We start from the raw sequence: 5,742 nt of genomic DNA, 5'->3' as shown, positions 1-5,742 counted from the left end.
ATTTAAGTTGATTAGACACTGTCGGTCTTGTAGGCACCTTGAAAGTTACCATGTAGGCGCCTTGAAAGTAGGGACTTGATTTATTCTTTATTATGACCCACTTTCAAGGCCTAATAGCATGCCCTTGGCAGAGCAGCTTATCCATTATGGTTTGTTGACTGGCTCCAAAACAAGTTGGGATATTGAATGAAATTTTATATTATCAAGGCTCCCTCTGGCACATTTGGTACAGCTGTCACTGATGTCCTTTGTTTGAGAGGAAGCCAGTATTATCAAACTACAAAGCCTATTAAAAAGGGTATTTTAGAACAATTAAAATTTCAAACTTGAAAATTTCAGACTTGGACACAGGAATATGTTAGATAATTCCTCTGCCACCTTCCTTCTTCCCCACCCCCTCTCTCACATCCCCTCTCTCTATAATACAGGCCTGAGTCAAATGTTAGGTTGCCACCTATTGTGAAATGAGGCATTGTAGCCCAGCTCTACAACACATTATAAGCACCTGGAGGGAAGTGAGTGGAGATTGAAATGCTAAGAGATGAGAATGTAGAGTCAGGTGTGGCCCAGATGAATATCTTTTGGATTAGGTTGATTTTGAGAGAAGGGTGAGGGCTAATGAGCAGAGGAGGATCCTGGAGGAAGAGAGACACTACTAAGCGCTCTAAGGGCTACAGAGGAAAAGTAAACACTTATTCAGGAACACTCACTTCTGTAATGCCTAATACTGCTACAGTATATATAACAAGGCCCAGCATACCACTGGGCTGACCACCAATGTAACTCTGCCTTTCTCAAGTCTTTGTTCTTTGTCAAGGCAGTTGGATTCCAATTTGAAACTACATTGGAGACCAAGGAAAAAAGAAATTTCATTATATAGTTGGGACGGGTTGCATTTTCAAAAGAAGGCTTCAGCATTATCCTACATGCTTTCCTTCAGTGTGACCTGACATTCCCCCATCAAGTAGAGGGGTCTGTTTCTCCACTACCTTGAACCAGTGTGGGTCCTCTGACTGCTCTGACTGATAGAACGAGCAGGAAGTGATGCTGTGTGATTTTCACAGAAAACCTAGCAGCTTCCACCTGGACCTACTAGAATGTTCACTTTTGGGACACTGCCTCTTGGAACCTAACCACCATGCTGCGAGGAGAAACCTGAACTACATGGAGAGGACCCGTATAAGACATTCCAGCTGAAGCCTCAGTTAGGTTCTCAGGCAGCACCCAACATTAACTGCCAGCCTTGTGTGTGCGCAAGACATCTTTGATGTCTAGCTCTGTTAAGCCTTCAGAGGACACCAGAGTTACATGAGAGAGCTGGAGTGAAAACCCTCCAGCTGAGCCCAGTCAACTCACAGAACTGTGAAAGATAATAATAAATTGTATTAAGGCTACGAGGTTTGGGGGCTCCATGTAACAATAGATAACCAGGACAATAGCAAATTTAGTTAGACAAATGAACCATAGGGTGACCATAATTAGGTGTATTTTTATTTTTTTTCTACCCATTCCTCCTCTCTCTGGCAACTATTAGCTTGTCCTCTTTATCTGTGGGTCTGTTTTATTTGTTCATTTGTTTTGGTTTCTTAGATCCTACATATAAAAAGTGAGATCACACTGTATTTTCTCTCTGTCTGACTTATTTAGTTTAGCATAATACCCTCTAGATTCACCCATGTTGCACAATTAGCCATATTTTTAAAATCATGGATTCAGTTTTAGGGCAATGAATCCCAACATCACAGAGCAGTACTATTTCAGTTCACATCTGCTGCCTCTGATCAAAACACTATTTTGCACTTCCTGAGAGCGAGCAAGCACTTCCTGACAGGTGTCCCCTTGCGTGCTCATGTGTGTGACTGTAGAGTTCAGTGTCTCTCACACATTCTAGCACAGCACTTGATGCCCTATTTGCAGGCCATGAGGGGAGAACCCATTCTCCTGTCTCCAGCAGATTTCATGGGCTGGATTTTGCCATATATAGCAAGAAACTACTCACATATTTTCTTTTAATTAACTTTATCGATGTATAATTTACATATAATAAAATGTACCCATTTTAAGTGTACCAATTGATGAGTTTTGACAAATGTAACCCACCTAACCACCACCCATGTAACCACACTTCATCTGTGATTTGTGTTCCTCTATTTTTTCTTTTATTGGACTTTTTTCTAATTAATTTATAGAAATTCTTTGCACATTATAGATGACAACATTTCATTTGTTATGTATGTTACAAATGTTTTGTGAAGTGACAAGCAGAATGGTTCAGTGATGACTCTGGGAACCCTTCTCTTGTTGTCTACTCGGGCTGAGGACCCCTGCTTTCCCCTAGTGGGAGTGGTTGTGACTGAACCCAAGTTTGCATTGGGCTGAAGTCTCCCCTTCCTCGAGCATGCATGCTCCAAAGTCTTGACTATTTATTCCCTGTATGTAAAGCTACTCCAAGTTTACACAATTAAAAAGTAATGTACAGAGTGGGGAGGGGGAAGAGTCCCTCTCCTGGATCACAGCCCACTATAAATCCAACATTCAGAGCCTCTGTTCCTCTCTGTGGGCTAACTAGAAAGCAAACTTTATCTGCCTCATCTTGCTGAGCATTTACTTGAAAAATTTCCCAATAAAATCTGCACATTCTACCTCTCCACACGGCATTGTTGTATTTGTCTTCCACTTCTTCTCTACATATTTTCTCCCAGTCTGTCATTTATCTTAGACATTGTTTATGATGTCTGTTTTCATACACGAGGTTTGACTTTTACATAGTCAAATCTGTTCATATTTTCCATGACTTCTGGATTTTATGGCTTGCCCAGGAAGGCTTTTCTCATCCCAATCATATAAAAATTTAGTTTATATTTTCTTCTAGCACTATCATAGCTTTTAATGTTTGGCTTATTATCCACCTAGAACACGCTTTTGGATGTGGGGATGCCCACCTCTCAGGGGTCAACAGCAGAGTTTCTACCCTTGGAGCTACTACCAGAATACAATGTTACCGTACTGTATTAATTACCTATGGCTGCATAACAAATTACCCCAAAACTTAGTGGCTTAAAACAAAAACAAATCTTTATTACCTCATAGTTTCTGTAGGTCAAGAATTCAGGAGCAGCTTATCTGAGTGGTTCTGGCTCAGGGTTTCTCATGAAGTTATAGTCATATTGTTGGCTGGGGCCACAGTCATCTGAAGGCTTGACTGGCCCTAAGGATCCACTTCCAGGATGGTTCATTTGTATGGCTATTGGCAATAGGCCTCTCTCTGTTCCCCACTGGTTTTTGGCAGGAGGCCTCTGTTCCTTGCCATATGGATCTCTCCATAAACTGTCCTCTCACAGCATGGCAGCTGTCATCCCCTAGATAGGTTGATCCAAGAGCAAGCAAGGCAGAAGACACAATGTCTTTCATAATCTAGCCTCAGAAGTCACACTCCATCATTCCCACAATATCCTATTGTTCAAGAAAGGGATATACAAGGGCATGAATAACAGGAGGTTGGGATCATTGGAGGCCATCTCGGAGGTGGGCTACCACATGCCTTGTCAGGTCGATGTTCTTGGCTCTGTGGTTCTTAGCATTGTGGATGAGGGTCCTGTGGGTTCAAAGTGCCCTCAAGAAAGTAAAAAGCTATTAAAGTCAGACAACTACTCTAAGTGTCTGAAAAAGAAACTGGGAATCCTGGCTATGAACATACAAGCCCCAAAGACTCTTATTTAATTTTGCCATTTTAGAGGCAGGAGAAAGATAAAACTTTTCAAAATAAATCAGCTTGAGTGATGATGGGGCCAGGACTTGATCCCAGGGTTTCTGACACAAATTCCATGACCTTCTCTGCTCCCCTGTGAACACTCACTGGTCCTTGCTAGTTATATTGGTCAAAGTCCACTAAAAAAAAACCCCAAAAAACAAAAAACAGGATTACTCTAGGTGTTTCAAGCAGATGGAACTTAATGCAGAAAACTATTAATGTAATATAATGGAAAACTGAGAAGACAAACAGGAGAAGATGAGGATCACACAGATAAACAAGTGTAGGAAGCTTCTATTGCCCCTGAAACTGGAGGGATGTAGAGAAAAGCCAGGTCACAGGAGGCTGGAAATGTGGTCAGCAGGCAACAGCTGAACCTGTAGTGGTCATGTCCTCTGGGATCTTCAGCCACAGAGGAGCTCCAGTTGCTGAGGCAGACAGTGAGGAGGAGAAACCCCCTGGCTCCTCCCTTCCTCCTGTCCTCCAGTCTCCTTCCAGTACCTTCCACAGACAGGAAACATAGACAAAGCAGAGCAGAAGAAGGAGAGTGAGGGGACATCTGAGGGCACTGGGACTGGGACTGGCACACTGGCGTTGGGCATGTGGCAGATTTTATTTTCTAAAAATGGCCACAACCATATTTCTGGTCCTACATGTTCTTTTTTTGCTGCTGTTGTCATCAAATGATCTTTAATTGAAACACTTTCCTTTGTAGTTCTTAACTAGCAGGGTATTCCACTGCACAACTGCTGATGCCATGAGGGTGGCAGCCATCCACACTGCAGTCCACAGACTGGGCAATCCCCAGGATCTCTTTAGTGGTTCCAGAGAGTTCTCTAGCTAAAGATCAGTGCTGTATCTGTTGGACAATATTGACAATCTCATCAAAAGTGAGATTTTCATGGTGCTTAATGCTTTTTATGCTTCTTTCTGTCTTGTGGTGGTTCTTTGAGGGCTTTGATGATCAGGGCAGAGGCAGAAGGCACTACCTCAATCTGGGCCTGCCCTGATGGTCAGGTTCACGGTAATCCTCAGACCCTTCCAATCTCTGGGTGCTTTGGCAATGTCATCACCAAACTTTTTTGGAGACAGGGGGCTGATCTTGGGAGCCAGGGCAGACATGGCACCAACTTCCCCACTGGCGCACCTCAGGTATATGGTTTTGATCTCTTTGGGGTTGAACTGTAGTGGCATGGTAGAGGCGGCTGGTGTCAGATGAACCTAAATTCTGGATGATGAAAAAAAGTTGCACCTAGGCATCCTCCAAGCTGAAAGCCAAAAGCTGGTCCTCCATGTTCTTCTAGAATCATGACACTTTCCCATCAGGTAGAGTCTGAGTCCTTCTTCATCCTGGCTGGGACTTTGCGTCCACGAATAGAATGAGACAAAAGTGATGCTAAGTGACTTCTGAGGTTGGGTCATACAAAGGCCATATAGTTTCCACTTGATTAGCTCTTGCTCTTGGGATCTCTGCCTTAGAACCCAGCCACCATGCTGTGAGCAACTCCAAACCAGCCCAACTGGTGAGCCCACCTGGAGAGACTCATGGGGAGGGAAAATTAGGCCCTAGCTGATTGATGACTAACATTATCCTCCAGCCCCCAGCCTCCAAGTCTTCCAGCTTAGGCCCCAGGTATCATGGAGCAAAGATAAGCTGTCTTTGCTGTTTTCATCTGAATTTCTGACTGGCCGAATCTATGAACATAATTATTTTTTTCTTTTTGCACCACTAGGTCTTGGGAAAATTTGTCACATGGCTATTGTAACTGGGACAGCTGAGGAGAGGGGCAGGATGAGTTAGGGTCCATATTTTGGGCTCAGGACAATATTAGCCCCCTCTCAGATCTTCTCTTTGGGGGCAGGATCCCAAGCAACAATTGGAATTGGTTTGAGAGCACGTGGAAGCTGGTCTCACTTCTACAAATTCTTAAAACCTTGTTTTTGGATCCATTCCCTTGAGGAATTCCTTAATTTGTTTTTTACACATATTT

The 5,742-nt window shown here is 43.2% G+C and overlaps 1 pseudogene; it reads right to left on the bottom strand.

Moving 5' to 3' along the window:
• Positions 1 to 4,469: 4,469 nt before the first annotated feature.
• Positions 4,470 to 4,960, bottom strand: LOC129065167 (60S ribosomal protein L12-like; annotated as a pseudogene).
• Positions 4,961 to 5,742: the final 782 nt, after the last annotated feature.

Source organism: Pteronotus mesoamericanus, unplaced genomic scaffold (genome assembly GCF_021234165.1).
Source record: "Pteronotus mesoamericanus isolate MK-2021 breed Mesoamerican mustached bat unplaced genomic scaffold, CSHL_Meso_final contig_173, whole genome shotgun sequence".
Lineage (NCBI taxonomy): Eukaryota > Metazoa > Chordata > Mammalia > Chiroptera > Mormoopidae > Pteronotus > Pteronotus mesoamericanus.
The sequence above is the reverse complement of the archived record's forward strand: the minus strand, read 5'-3'. Positions and strand labels throughout refer to the sequence as shown.